General features: G+C 43.8%; 1 protein-coding gene across 5 annotated transcripts in view; it reads right to left on the bottom strand.

The window, feature by feature from the left end:
• The window catches only part of PREX1 (phosphatidylinositol-3,4,5-trisphosphate dependent Rac exchange factor 1), a 225226-nt gene that overhangs the window by 127905 nt on the left and 80838 nt on the right, over positions 1 to 16483 (bottom strand). The gene's annotated exons all lie outside the window — the stretch shown is intronic.

Here is a 16483-nt window from a genome sequence, read left to right as displayed (position 1 = left end):
ACTCTTTTTGACTTAAATATCTGTTAGCACCGGCAGACCAACTTGAGGAACTGTTTGTTTATTCTTTTGAAGGCTTTCTCTCTCTCCTCTGACTTGACTTTGGGAGGCAAAATGCCTGTCTCCCATCAAGATATATGGAAGGAAAAGGACTGTAAGGAACAACAAAGGATGTTCATGTTGCAGAAGCTGAGCGCATGTCAGAGCTAGGAACTTGGGCTATGGACAATCTCAGTATACCCACAACTTGGGGAAGGGAAATGGAAACCTGCAAATAGTACCTGGATTGCATTTTCATTTCCATTTCATTTTACTTGGACTAGTTTAAAGGTGCAGTCAAAACGACGTCAGAACTTTTCACCCTTGCCTAGGCCCCCCGACTCAGTACATCTTTGGCTGTAAAAGTCCCAGTCCAATAAAAAGCTCAGGTCCAGATACAAATGGACAATGTTTCCAATACCTGTCTTCAGAGTTCTGTTCAGGCTACTGCTAGTGAGGGACCGTCTGTATTTACACTGAATATATATGACCACAACATGTTTGATTCAGTTGTAAGGATTTAGCAGAGGACATTCGCGATGCAGTGATGGGGTTAAAAGCCTCCCTTAAGGTGAGGAGAAGAGAATTTTACCCTTCCCCTCCAAGGCATCCTGGCAGACACAGACAAGCACCTGCAGGGGAGGCTGACTGAGGGGGAACCCAGAGGAGGGAATCTGCTGGGATCAATTAAAGCAATCAAGACATAAAAGGGGAGAGGGTTTTTCCTGTCTGTCCTTGTTAGTGGTTTCTATACTCACCTCCTATGCAAGGGGCTGAGCCCTGGGGAGTGTTGCAAGCAGGGGAAGAAGAGGCTTTCCTTACCCTCCTGAGACGGAGGGGGATTTGTGTCATTCCTTTGTATGTATGGTACAAAGCTGTCCTGTTACTGAACGATAAAAAGCCTTTAAAAGTTGGACTCTTTCTGAGCAGCGTCTATGTCAACTGATGCAGACCCAGCTAATTATTGATTCGGCTTCATGTGGAGCTGGCAACTGCCCATAACACCACAGGGAGCTATGTTGCTGAATCAAACCTGTGGCCTGTGACTGTCTCTGCCTCTAGTTTCTTGGCTTGAAGAGTGTGAGCGTGAGCCATTTATTTGCCCTTCAGTACTGCATGGGCACCACTATATTCCTGCTCAGCCCTGGCCCTCTCTCATTTGTTACTGCTGGACCACAAGGGAGAAGAGAATCAGAAGGTGTTCAGACACTACAGGGATGGATGCCAGTACACAACTGACAGTTAGATGGATGGAGAGACAGATTAGGCCCATCGTATATATATTATTCCCAGAGTATGGATTCTCAAGCTGGGGTTCACAAAGAAATGTCAGGGGTCACAACCACCTTGCTTTTCCCATATGGCTACATAAGAAGAGGATCCTGGCTAGATCCCAGCTAGCTGTGGGGAGTTGGGAGCAGAGTCCCAAGATGGGAAAGTTTTTGAGAACCATTATTTTTAGGGGACAGAACGTTTTTTTCCACATGACCCAGGAGCCAGTTTATAAGAACCCAGCCAATAACCTTAACCAGTAAGTTTGCTGAAGTCACCCAAAATGTTCATGTGCTTCCAAATGTCCTGGCAGCAACTGGGGAAGCCACTGGGACTGTTTGAGATGAACTGTTCAACATGATGAGCAACGGCACCAGGATCGACAGGAAGTATGGGGGGAAAGGGGGAGTATGATGCCCCCCTCCCCATCTCCAGCACTGGGTGTGATATCTGAGCACTAATTAATAGGCGTCAGATTTATATGAGACAGAAAAGCTGTTCCCCTAATTCTAAAACTATAAGCCAAGCAGGGACTCTTGCTTGCTTTAATACAGGCTCCTCTCGCTGTTTGGAAATAACAAATCCAATTGGAATAATTAAATAATCTACACAATTAGCGAGCTCCACTGGTGACTAATATTTACCAACATCTAAGTCCCAGCAATATATATTTCTAATAATAGAAAGCTGGTAAGAAGAAGGTGCAAATCACATTAGCTGTTACAGTCTAGTCAATAAAAAGCAGAGCCTGTGTTAATTTAAAAAACAGCTTTTCTGTGACGCCTGTCTGAAAAGATCATTTGAGTGTGAGACTGAGAGAGTGAGGGGCACACACAGAGAAACTGAGATGAAAAAATAGCGAGACATAGAAGGAGAGAGAGAGAAAAGAAAGAGGGAAAGGCATGCTAGGGGGAAGAGAGAGAATCAGCTTTGTAGACAAACTGTCTAGTCTGTTCCAACCTTCTGATCATCTTGATGCGTATAAACAACAATCTCTCTAGTGTCTCTGAAACGAGACAGTTGTTAAATGAGATTGTTGTTGTTTTTTGTCCTAGAAACCTAATAGCCAACTTTTCAAAATGTAACCATAAAAATCTGGACTTACTGGATGCAAAACTATCTGTTCCCTGGTTTTAAATCCCTTTTCTTCTGAAATCAAAGTCTTTTGCAACAGTCACTCAGACTAAAGAAAACAATCCAAGTGGTTAAAGAACAGCCCAACAGCTAATGTTCCGTGCTGTGATCACATGACAATGCTGCCTTCCTTCCAACCTGCTCCCAAATATGCTTGGGAAAATAAGTCCTTCTCTAGAGACATTTTGTTAAATGCTTTGAGTCAACGTTTCCCATCCTTTGCAGGTAACTCTTACCAGTTTTTACCTGGCTTAGACCACATCTGCACCAGCATCGTCTCCCATTTAGCAGTTGGCATAGGCTCAAGTGCCCGCAATACACTGATGGCAGCCAGCTCTACATATCTTCTTTAGCATCCAACATCATCAATAGTACCATCACCCTGGTACCTGGAGATGAAGAATAACTGGCTGAAGTTGAGCCCTGGCATGACAAAGGTGATGCTGGTGGGAAGAAGGGAGCACTTTGAACAACCTGCCATGTCCATAACCTCACCCTCCATTAAGGGCATCCGCTCTCTCAGCATCCAAATAGACTTCTGCTGTGGCGTCCTTCTAGATTCCTAAAGATCTGGGAATGCAAAAAATGGCCTCTTCCATCTCTGACTGGCCAGAAGTCTGTATCCCATCCAACTCTGATTTGGCCACAAAGAGCCAAACATTAGTGACCCCTTCACTTAATTAAAAAAGATTCAGTTGGTTCTGAAGTCAGCCACTGGCTACTCAGAATCCAAGGCTGCAAAGAGCCCCGGCTCCATACTCTGCACTGACTACACCGTGAATTCAAGGGTTTGGTCCTGATGCCTTAGACAGATTGTCAGAGGAACTGTCTCCCTCAGCACAGTCATGTTCACCTATAATAGCTGTACTTCTCTGGGATAGCAGAACCATCAATCACAAGGGCAAGACTCATAAACATAGGGAACTGAGCTTTCCATGGTGATGGAATTCATTCACACTAGGATGGCCAGGAAACTCACCCTTTCAGAATCAAAGGCAAAACTCACTTATTTGACTTGTTTTAGCCTTCCCCAAATTATAAAGAAAACGATGGGATGGTGGGGGAAGGGAGAGCAGCTTAAGACATACAGTATAAGAAAGTTATAAGTAGGGCTGCAGATTTGTCATGGTGGAAAACATGTCACAGATACTGTGATTTTCCCATTTGTCCATGACTCATCTTTGTGTCTATGATTTTAATAAACTCACCCTGCAGCAACAGCTCCTGAGGTTTTTGTTCCATGGCTTTGGCTCCCTGCCACTGGTGCGTGAAGTCACAGTGCTGCTCAGGTTTGGCCTGGCTGCCTCTCCACTGTCATGATGGAGGGCTGGCCAGGCCAAATCTGAGCAGCGCTGTGACCCCATGTGCCAGGTTGAAACACCTGGAGTGGGGATCTGGGCCCAACCTTGCAGGACAGGAGCTGCAGGAACAATCACTGCGGTGCGCATGCAGGGTGGGATCATTATCCAGCCCTCCCCAGACCCAGAACCCTCCTCCTCATTTGTTATTGCATTTTTTTAAATCATAAATCACTTCTACTAAATTTCCCATGACTGCTCTGTGATTTTTGATTAAAAAATTCTGTGATAAATCTGCAGCCCTAGGTATAATCAAAAGTTAAACCGTGAAGATGCTCAGGTCCCATGGCAGTGAGCCTGGGATGGATGGACAGACAGTAGATAGATACTGTTCCTATTCTATCTGCCCATATACCTTGGTCTTGTGCAATCATTAGGCTGGGTTTTAGAACAGCTCAAGCTCAGTGGTGGATTGCTGCATGCACAACAGAAAAGAGAGGGGAAATGGTAGCACACCAGCACAGAGAGGTAGAGCCTAGCTCAGAATACTAGGACTACACAACGTCTAGAAGCAAATGGAGAATCACTCAAGTCAATAGCACAAGCCAGATCAGTAGGGCAGATTTTCCTTCCCCTCCTACTTTTCTTGAAACTCAAGGTTCCTTCTTCCCTGTGTGCGTGCTAATTGCTCGGAAAACAGCCCATTGCAGAAAAACAGCCCATGGAGGATTTGTTTTTGTTTAAAACTCTGCTGCTGCATCAACATAATATTTATTTGTGCACTATGAGTCTGTGACTCGTTGCCTTAAAGGTATGCTCGCTCCCCAAACACAGTAGGCCATGTCTGATTCACCACACATCATGCATGTTTACTCAAGGTGCAAATGCCTCGCAGGATTCGTGAAAAGCTATATTAAGCGGAAGAGACTATGAAGTGAAATGTTTCCTTTCTGTACTACATCACAGGGCAAGCTGCATCATGCATCTTTATAAGGATAGGAAAAATAAGGTCCTCTCCATCCTTACACAGACTCACAGGGAAATGCACACACACTCTTGGAATATGCAAACAATAGTTACATGGATATTTTCTTTTCACAGGCCAGATTTTTTTAATGCCTCCCTTTGCATGCAAGTCTTACGCCATTCAGTCTACTACACTGACAGTCTACTGTCACAACTGCAAGTCATTTACCTTGAATTGTGCAACTCAGAACTTCCACTGCATGTGGCATTCATTTAAGGCATGAATCTGGCAGACAGGAGTCTTTCACAGATGGATAATCACATTGGATTCCCTCTGAAATGGGTTCTGAGGGGTTCTTGTTGGGGCTTAAATACTTAGTCTTTGTCTCCACTAGGAAACAAGGTGTGTTTTTACCACTTGTTAGTGAATGTGTTAACTAACACATGGTAAAATTCTAGTGTGGACAAGGCTGTTGTAGTTTTAACATGTATTAGTACGTCAAGTTAAACATACCTTAGTGTTTAGTTAAAACATGGTAAAAGGACACTTATTTTCCTAGTGTGTACATGCCCTTATACTCAGCTATCTTCCCATCTCCCCGTTTTCCACCACAAACCACTAAGAAGGCTTGTTAAAACCACACTCCAAGAACTTTTCACTCCCAGCCCTCAACAATACTAACTTCCAGACAAAGTATCATTGCAACCACATTCAAAACTGAGTAACACTTAAGAAACTAGCCCTATCCCTAAAAAGAACAGCACAGTGTTTGGAGTTAGCAAAGTACCTGGATTAGCAGATGCTGCATCCCTTGCATTAGCAGCTCAAGTGTCAGCTGCACTCGAATGTCAACCCCTCCGCACCTGATGGGCCAGCTAGCTCCAGTTTGAAGCACCACTTCCTTCGAGCTAGGACTGATCTACGCTACAAAGTTCTGCCAGCACAGCTATGTTGGCTAGGGAGGTAAAAACTTCACACCCCCATAGGAGACATAATTATGCTGGCAGAACCCCCACGGTAGACGCAACTACACAGCTAGGCCGACATAGGCTCTGTAGTGTAGACATGACACTACAGATTTTTGTGTGTGGATGGGAGACAGGTTAGAGGTCAAACTTGAGTTATAGCTCTAGCTAATAATGCAGTGACAACAAGTGTTACATGACTACATGAAATATACAAAGCAAGGATAGGCTCTCACCAACTCTAAACTCCGTGATCGCAAACTAGAAATAAAAACAAGGAGTGGACGACACAGTCGAAAACAAAGTGGGAATGACTCTGTAATCAAAACAACAGAGCAGAGATTGCAACGAGACACATGCTCAACTTCCCTACCCAAAATTCAAAACATACTTCCTCAAATGTTCAGGAATAGAAAGAGATTTCCAAGTAAATACAAGGAAGAGAAGCTGTGCATAACTCAGGGAGAAATGAAAAAGGGAACAGAAACAGCCAAACGGCATGGGACAGCCCACGACCAAATCAGCAATAAACAGTATCTGAAAGTGCAGTATTATGAAGCCTGTTCCCTAGACAGGTAGCTGATGCCATATATTGGCTTGGATTGATATTTGACAGACTATTTTTTAACTTTGGTAATACTCAGGTTTGAATTAAGGCAACCCAGCATCCTAGCCAGCTCCTTATGCCTCCTCATGGCCCCACTCCAGCTGTGGGGGTCGGGGGAGATGAGCAAATTTCAGAGTTAAGATAAAGGGGCTAATTCAAACTTCCTGGAGCTATTGTTTCAGGCTTCTGCAAACTCAGACATGCATCAGTTACACTCAGGCAGGGGTGACCCATGCCCTGCCAATAGTGAGGGGGCGGAGTGAGGGCAGCCGGCTTCAGCAGTGTTACTGAGCATGCTCAGTCCATGTGAGCATGCTCAGTACAAGCCAAGCAGCAAATCGGGAGGGGAGGAGGCGGCTGGCGGGGGTGCGACCCTGCCCGCCCCTCCCCCCACATATCCCCTCTGGTGCACGTCACATTTCAAGCTTTTCTTTGCATCTATGAGGAAACAGAAACACATTTTTCAAATGAAAGTTGAGATTCTGATCTCATCATGTGCTTTCAGAAAGTGGAGCCCTCATCACAGGCCTGCAGTTTCTATACCTTAATCTGGCCCTGGCAATGCTGGGAATAACTTCTCATTCCCATAAAAACCCTGTATTTGAATGTACAACACCTCCTTTCTCTTCTCATTGCTTCGGTGAGCACTGCCACTGCCCTTGGGTCTGCGCTTCGGATCAACTGGGACACCAAATTGACACTGTTATAACTCAATTGTCTTCAATGCAGTTGCTCACAACCTCTTTGGGAACATGGATATATTAAAATATTTGGATGGTTTCAAATGAACATTTGGTGAAATCTGGGCTTTGAATTCAGGTGCATCCTAGTTCAAGCTGCTTAACTGCTAGCCCTCAGCCTCAGCAGAGTGCTCACATTCTTCTAGTGTGGATTAGATGCACAAATCATAACCAATCACCCTGCAGAAATTACAGGAAACATGAACATCCTTCATCCTCCATGTGACAAACATTCTGTGATATACAGATCTGTGCTTAAATCTCAACCACAACATAGTAAATAATCTCAGGATAATTTAAACAATGACTGCACTGGGGCTATTTCCAAATATTTCAATCTGATATGAGACATATTTTCATATTAGCACATTCAAACTAAATATATAGGTCTAAGGAAACCCAGGTCTTTGGGTACTTCTTTCTAAGCATATTGAAAACCACCTAAAGAAAGAACTTTTATGAAAGAAACTCTGCTACAGTTCCCAGTCACATTCAATCAGAAATCAAGTAATTTCAATTGGAGATGGAATTGTTCTCCTCTTGGTCACTTCTAAACTTTTCCATAGTGTTATGTGCTGTTAAAAAGCTACTGAGTTCCACCCAAGAGGAAGCTGGATTTTAGTAATGAATAAAGTGATTCCTGTCTATATATAGACAGTATGGTTTGTAAAACTATTTGGGCTACTTCAGGATGAAAGCCAGAATATCAGTGTAAGATATTGGGCTTGATTCAATTTTCACATATACAGGTTTTACATGGGTGCAACTCCATTTACACCGGCGTAAATCAGGAGCAACTCCACTGATGTCAGTGAAATTACGCCAATGTAAAACTGGTGTGAGATCAAAACTATTTATTATTATAATTTACTATCATGCCTCTTATATTGCAGATAATACTGCAGCGATTTATTGTGTTAATTGCAGAATTACTGACTGCTGATATTTAGGCTTTCATCATGAGAAATTTAAAATCAGCAATTTCTGGTAAAGGAAGAAAAGAACTTAAGTACCATCATACAAGCATATTGTCAAGAAATACTTATGTGCAGTATTTGCCCATATGAAGACCATTTTCCATCTCTTTTTGAAACAATGAAGAGTCACAGCTGAGAGGAAGAATGAAGCTTTAAGAAAGGGTTCAGATCTAATTAATTCATCTGCAAACAGCTAAATGAGGCAGAGGTGTTTAGTGACAGGAAATAACTTCACAATGTTCTCTATTGCCCTAATTGTGTGCTTCCTGTGTATTACGTTGGCTTCAAACTCTCAAACCTCACTGGCACATATTTATATTTTGACCTAATCTCTGAAGAGGAACTGAAATGCTAATGACCTGGAAATGATAAAGAAGGAGAAGTAGAATAAAAGCTATGTATTATTTAAAAAAAACCCTGCAATAGCCCAGTCAGTGCCTGGATCTCTGAACTGAGGACCGGCATTACTGCTTTTTTCTGAGTAGAATATCAAATCAGTTTTTCTATACAGTGTTTTCAAAAGGGCACTTTTTCTTCAAATGTAAAAGCACCTGCATAACACTGGGCTTTGTTAGACATGTGATGAGGCGGATTAATAGTAATAATCACTTGTGCTTTGTGCTGTACATTTCACCATCCTTTGCAGGCATGTAAGAAGATCTCTGTGTTATGTGCAGAATTCTTCCCAGAAGGACATTGTCTCTTTCTTGCTAACGTACACTCTTTGTCTCCTCTGATATGAACCTCTTGCACATTTTAAGAACATGGACGTTAGCGCAAATAGGGTTACCAGGTTTCTGGTTTTCGACCGGAATGCCAGGTCAAAAAGAGACCCTGGCAGCTCCAGTCAGCACTGCTGACCAGGCTGTTAAAACTCTGGTCGGCAGCGCAGTGGGTCTAAGGCAGGCTCTGCGCCCGCCATGGCTCTGCGCAGCTCCCAGAAGCAGCAGCATGTCTCCCCTCCAACTTCTATGCATAGGGGCAGGCAGGGGGCTCTGGCATGCTGCCCCCACTGCAAGTGCCAGCTTTGCAGCTCCCATTAGTAGGGAAGGAAATAGACTTCTAGGATGGAGGCTGGCACAACTGATTAAGAGAGCTTTAAACTAGGAAATTGGGGGAGATGGTTGGGAGATGTCCAGGTAATCTCCACGCCAGAATTCAGCATAGAGTGGAAAGAAAATGAAGTAAGAGTGGATACAGCTGTAGGTAGGAGGAAGGGCAGTGTAGATACAAGTCTAATAGGTTATACTGGTAGTAAAATAACCGTGCCTAATAGGGTACAGAATGTGAGTGAGGCTAAACAGCAAAAATTAAGATGTTTGTACACTAATGCAAGGAGCCTAGGTAACAAAATGGAGGAACTAGAGTTACTGGTGCAGGAAGTGAAACCAGATATCATAGGTATAACAGAGACCTGGTGGAATAGTAGTCATGACTGGGCTACAGGTATTGAAGGGTATGTGCTGTTTAGGAAAGACCGAAATAAAGGTAAAGGTGGTGGAGTAGCACTGTATATCAATGATAAGATAGAATGTAAAGAAATAAGAAGCGATGAAATGGGTATGACTGAGTCTGTCTGGGCAAAAATTAAATTGGGGAAGAAAACTATTAGAGCCTCCCCTGGGATAGTGCTTGGGGTGTGCTATAGACCGCCGGGATCTAATTTGGATATGGATAGAGCCCTTTTTAATGTTTTTAATAAAGTAAATACTAATGGAAACTGTGTGATCATGGGAGACTTTAACTTCCCAGATATAGACTGGAGGACGAGTGCTAGTAATAATAATAGGGCTCAGATTTTCCTAGATGCGATAGCTGATGGATTCCTTCAGCAAGTAGTTGCTGAACCGACTAGAGGGGATGCCATTTTAGATTTGGTCTTGGTGAGTAATGAGGACCTCATAGAGGAAATGGTTGTAGGGGATAATCTTGGCTCAAGTGATCATGAGCTAATTCAGTTCAAACTGAATGGAAGGATTAACAAAAATAAATCTGCGACTAGGGTTTTTGATTTCAAAAGGGCTGACTTTCAAAAATTAAGGAAATTAGTTAGGGAAGTGGATTGGACTGAAGAATTTATGGGTTTAAAGGTAGAGCAGGCCTGGGATTATTTTAAATTAAAGGTGCAGAAGCTATCGGAAGCCTGCATCCCAAGAAAGGGGAAAAAATTCATAGCCAGGAGTTGTAGACCAAGCTGGATGAGCAAGCATCTTAGAGAGGTAATTAAGAAAAAGCAGAAAGCATATAGGGAGTGGAAGAAGGGAGGGATCAGTAAGGCAAGCTACCTTATTGAGGTCAGAATATGTAGGGATAAAGTGAGACAGGCTAAAAGTCAAGTAGAGTTGGACCTTGCAAAGGGAATTAAAACCAATAGTAAAAGGTTCTATAGTCATATAAATAGGAAGAAAACAAAGAAAGAGGAAGTGGGACCGCTAAAAACTGAGGATGGAGTGGAGGTCAAGGATAATCTAGGCATGGCCCAATATCTAAACAAATACTTTGCCTCAGTCTTTAATAAGACTAAAGAGGATCTTAGGGATAATGGTAGCATGATAAATGGGAATGAGGATATGGAGGTAGACATCACCATATCTGAGGTAGAAGCGAAACTCAAACAGCTTAATGGGACTAAATCGGGGGGCCCAGATAATCTTCATCCAAGAATATTAAAGGAATTGGCACAAGAAATTGCAAGCCCATTAGCAAGAATTTTTAATGAATCTGTAAACTCAGGGGTTGTACCGTATGATTGGAGAATTGCTAACATAGTTCCTATTTTTAAGAAAGGGAAAAAAAGTGATCCAAGTAATTATAGGCCTGTTAGTTTGACATCTGTAGTATGCAAGGTCTTGGAAAAAATTTTGAAGGAGAAGGTAGTTAAGGACATTGAAGTCAATGGTAAATGGGACAAAATACAACATGGTTTTACAAAAGGTAGATCGTGCCAAACCAACCTGATCTCCTTCTTTGAGAAAGTAACAGATTTTTTAGATAAAGGAAACGCAGTGGATCTAATTTACTTAGATTTTAGTAAGGCGTTTGATACGGTGCCACATGGGGAATTATTAGTTAAATTGGATAAGATGGGCATCAATAGGAAAATTGAAAGGTGGATAGGGAATTGGTTAAAGGGGAGACTACAACGGGTCCTACTGAAAGGTGAACTGTCAAGTTGGAGGGAGGTTACCAGTGGAGTTCCTCAGGGATCGGTTTTGGGACCAATCTTATTTAATCTTTTTATTACTGACCTGGGCACAAAAAGTGGGAGTGTGCTAATAAAGTTTGCAGATGATACAAAGCTGGGAGGTATTGCTAATTTAGAGAAGGATAGGGATACCCTACAGGAGGATCTGGATGACCTTGTAAACTGGAGTAATAGGAATAGGATGAAATTTAATAGTGAGAAGTGTAAGGTCATGCATTTAGGGATTAATAACAAGAATTTTAGTTATAAGCTAGGGACGCATCAACTAGAAGTAACGGAGGAGGAAAAGGACCTTGGAGTATTGGTTGATCATAGGATGACTATGAGCTGCCAATGTGATATGGCTGTGAAAAAAGCTAATGTCGTCTTGGGATGCATCAGGAGAGGTATTTCCAGTAGGGATAAGGAGGTCTTAGTACCGTTATATAAGGCACTGGTGAGACCTCACCTGGAGTACTGTGTGCAGTTCTGGTCTCCCATGTTTAAGAAGGATGAATTCAAACTGGAACAGGTACAGAGAAGGGCTACTAGGATGATCCGAGGAATGGAAAACTTGTCTTATGAAAGGAGACTCAGGGAGCTTGGCTTGTTTAGCCTAACTAAAAGAAGGTTGAGGGGAGATATGATTGCTCTCTATAAATATATCAGAGGGATAAATACCAGAGAGGGAGAGGAATTATTTAAACTCAGTACCAATGTGGACACAAGAACAAATGGATATAAACTGGCCACTAGGAAATTTAGATTAGAAATTAGACGAAGGTTTCTAACCATCAGAGGAGTGAAGTTTTGGAATAGCCTTCCGAGGGAAGTAGTGGGGGCAAAAGATCTATCTTGCTTTAAGATTAAACTCGATAAGTTTATGGAGGAGATGGTATGATGGGATAACATGGCTTTGGTAATTAAATATTCATGGTAAATAGGCCCAATGGCCTGTGATGGGTTTTAGATGGGGCAAGATCCAAGTTACCCGGGAAAGAATTTTCTGTAGTATCTGGCTGATGAATCTTGCCCATATGCTCAGGGTTTAGCTGATCGCCATATTTGGGGTCGGGAAGGAATTTTCCTCCAGGGCAGATTGGAAGGCCCTGGAGGTTTTTCGCCTTCCTCTGTAGCATGGGGCACGGATCACTTGCTGGAGGATTCTCTGCTTCTTGAGGTCTTTAAACTACAATTTGAGGACTTCAATAGCACAGATATAGGTGTGAGGTTTTTTTGTGGGAGTGGTGGGTGAAATTCTGTGGCCTGCGTTGTGCAGGAGGTCAGACTAGATGATCATAATGGTCCCTTCTGACCTAAATATCTATGAATCTATGAATCTATGAATTAGCTGAGAACCACAGCCAATGGGAGCTGCGGGGGCAGTACCCGCGGACGACGCGGCGCACATTGCCGCCTGGCTGCATCTTCCCGTAGAAGCTGGAGTGGGGACATGCTACTGCTTTTGGGAGCTGCTTGAGGTAAGCATCACCCACAGCCTGTACCTCTGACCCCCTCCTGTACCCCAACCACCTGCCCCAGTCCTGATCCCCCTCCCACCCGCCAAACCCCTCGATCCCAGCCCGGAGCACCATCCTGCACCCAAAACCCCTCATCCCCAGCCCCACCCCAGAGTCTGCACCCCCAGCTGGAGCCATCACCTCCCCACTCCCTGCATCCCAACTCCCTGCCTCAGCCCAGAGCCCCCTTCCATACTCCAAACCCCTCATCCCTGGCCTCAGCCTGCACCCCCAGCTGGAGCCAAAGCCCCCTCCCGCATCCCAAACCAAAGCCCCCTCCCGCACCCTGAACTCCTCATTTCTGGCCCCACTTCAGAGCCTGCACCCCCAGCTGGAGCCCTCACCACCTACTGCATCCCAACCCCCTGAGCCAGCCCAGTGAAAATGAGCAAGTGAGTGAGGGTGGGAAGATGGAGCAACAGAGGGAGGGTGGATGGAGTGAGTAGGGCAGGGCCTTGGAGAAGGAGTGAGGAGGGAGCAGGGCAATGGTGTTCGCTTTTGTGTTGAGTAGAAAGTTGGCAACCCTAAGAGCAACCTAAGGAACAAATCATCTGCTCCTATGAAAGGCTGTGTGAACATTTTTAAAAGGTAGCCCTCCTGTGGAACTGGATAGACCACTAGAAAACAAACGCCAGAGGCAACAGAGGCAACAGCTGCCTCTCCGAACAAACACAGGGAGAAGTAAAGTAAATACTGCTAGGGTTCCCCGGAGACCTGTCAAGTCAGGCTTACCTCCTCAGACCGGTAAAAAATAACTGTGTCTATATGTATTACAAAACACACACGGTACCTACAATCTGATAAATATGAATTAAGCCCAGACACTGGCTACAAAAAACCTTGTGCTTCCACTTTTTAACGCAATATATGGGGAATCCCAATGAGGGCTGTGTGCACTGTGGAAAAGAACAGCTGTTTAAAATCCAGAAGTGTATGAATAAATTGAAGGGTTATTTCTTTATATTTTGGAAGTGAGAAGTGGCTGCTGCTTACACAAGCCAAATCCTTGATAGCATGGCATTTATCCTTTCACTTAACTAATCCTGCATCAAAAGGACCACCCGAATATTAAAATGGACGACTGACTTGTCTAACGTGTCTAACTGTAAGTGGGTATCATGCTGTATAACACAGAAGGTAATCGCAAAAAGAAAAGGAGTACTTGTGGCACCTTAGAGACTAACAAATTTATTTGAACATAAGCTTTCGTGAGCTACAGCTCACTTCATCGGATGCATTCAGTCACGAATGAGTCACGAGAGTCAGTAGCTCATGAAAGCTTATGCTCAAATAAATTTGTTAGTCTCTAAGGTGCCACAAGTACTCCTTTTCTTTTTGCGAATACAGACTAACACGGCTGCTACTCTAAAACAGAAGATAATAAAAAGTTTTGCAAAATACAGGTATTGCATAGGGCTGGGATTTTCAGTGGAGGTCAAGGGAGTTAGGCACTCAAATCCCATTTTACTCCCTTAGGCTCAATTGTAAATCTCAGCTGACGTGTCTGGATTGTGTCAGCAAGTCATTACGTACCCAATGCTGGCTTGCCTGGATGGTACCAATCTCATAGTTTGTGCATGTACAAAATTCCAGGGCAACTAGTGAAATGTAAGAGAATCAGCTCAACCCATGAGCCACTGTCTCTCAGCATGTATGGGTGACAGCACTGTGGCTCTGCAAGCAGCAACTGGGAGTGTGATGCCTGCAACATGAATATGCATACACATGGACATTCTCTGTAGAGCCTTGCTCTGGATCTAGGACATGTGAATTTTGTTATCTCACCTAGCATAGCTTCCTGGGGAAAATCATTTACAGAGCAGGTTTGAAAAGGACCCAGCGTGTGTCTACATTTCCATTATACTAATGTTTACACCTGAAAACTGCAAAAAGTGAACAAAAGCTATTCATGCCTTGGTAGGAAAAAAGTGGGGAGTGAGAGCAACATGTGGCCTGTCTGACACTGCAGAGAGAGGGAAAGATTCCTTTCTTATGGAGAGTTTGTTTTCATTTAAATGATAAAGACTACTTCTTGAAGTGACAGACGGTTGTTGCTGCAAACCGGCTTATTGCCACTTCTGTACCTTTGCCGTGACCTCTACTGAAATCCTCTTGGCTGTCACCACCTCCTGCCTTTGCACTGCAGCTTCCACCTGGCTTCTCCAAGTCCCAGCTCCACAGGCTGCCGTGTCTGTAGACTGCTGCTGCTGCCCATGTTCTTCAATGTACAAAGAAGTGAGGCCAGAGCAATCCCATCGTCCGGCAGCACTAAGGGCTTTCCATTCATTTTGAAAATTGCCACCTTCATTTTTAAAACCCTTCATGGGCATGCTCCAGCATACCTCATGTCCCTCCCCTCCCCACCAATCTAACATCACTCACTCAAACCCCTACACATAATCTCACCACTTTGGTGAAAGAGTCTTCTCCTTCTCCTGCCATCTGGGTTAGCCTTCCTATATATCTCCATCTCATTGCTACTCCAGCTCATTTCTGATCTCACGTGAAAACATACCAGCTGGTATTTTCAAAGGAGGCTGTGTGCCTAACTTCCCTAGGCTCCTTTGAAAATTCCATACAACTACTGTCCCTTTCCAAGGCCTCTTAATTTCTCTCTCCCTGTTCTGCTATCATTGGTTTATTTTGATGTTTTTGCTGCATCACTTAACTTGGCAAAGTGCTTTAGGGTGCCGTTTACATGAAAGGTGCATTGTATTCTGTCCCTCTTTTAGGTGGTTTATGACACCATAGGGCCAAATCCTGAGGGCCTTACTCGGGGTTTATTCAGCCTTTACTCTGACTTCAGTGGGAGTTTGCCAAATCCTGAGGGCCTTACTTGGTGTTTATTCAGCCTTTACTCTGACTTCAGTGGGAGTTTGCCAAATCCTGAGGGCCTTACTCGGGGTTTATTCAGCCTTTACTCTGACTTCAGTGGGAGTTTGCCAAATCCTGAGGGCCTTACTTGGTGTTTATTCAGCCTTTACTCTGACTTCAGTGGGAGTTTGCCAAATCCTGAGGGCCTTACTCGGTGTTTATTCAGCCTTTACTCTGACTTCAGTGGGAGTAAGGGCTGAGTAAATACTGCGTAAAGATCTCAGGAGGCGACCCATATTACCTAAACTCTCACTGAACCCATACCTGAAAGGGGGCTGAAGACTAAAGCCAATTCTAGCCCACTGAAGTTTGTTCAGTTAAACAGAGCCCATCGGTACCAAGAAATTCTGAACCATTTTCCAGTATATGTTACATTACTCCATTCTCCAGGGGAAGGTTCAAGCATCAGAGTGTCCACAAACATCAAAAGGTGCTAAAGTCAGGTTTGGAGGAGGACCCACACACACAGCAGTGTCCAGATGTTAAACTGACGCATACCAAACTGTTGGACCCTCTTGAGTTTATGTTCTGATTGCAAAGCTGTTGCTGACTTCTGACCTAACTAAAGAACTGAGATGATGGGGAGATGACCGTCTCCAACATCTCTCTCTCTCTCTCTCTCTCCCCCTCTGCTCTTTCTCTTCCTAGTGATTCTTTCTTAGTCAGAATATCAAATACTTCACAGGGAAGTCTGAAATTTTTTTAGGGTAAAATCCTATCTCATTGAAGTCAATGGGGTTTTCACATTGATTTCAGTGGGGGCAGGATTTCACCCTCCTGGGTCTTCCCACAATGTGGAAGGGTCATTTCTGCTGAACAGAAATAAACCAGTGGGCCAGATGAAAACCTGCAGAAATCCGTGAAAGAGCCCAGCCTATCCTTGCAGACATTGTGCTCTGGCTCCCTGAT

Source organism: Chelonia mydas, chromosome 13 (assembly GCF_015237465.2).
Source record: "Chelonia mydas isolate rCheMyd1 chromosome 13, rCheMyd1.pri.v2, whole genome shotgun sequence".
In the NCBI taxonomy this organism is placed as follows: domain Eukaryota; kingdom Metazoa; phylum Chordata; order Testudines; family Cheloniidae; genus Chelonia; species Chelonia mydas.
The sequence above is the reverse complement of the archived record's forward strand: the minus strand, read 5'-3'. Positions and strand labels throughout refer to the sequence as shown.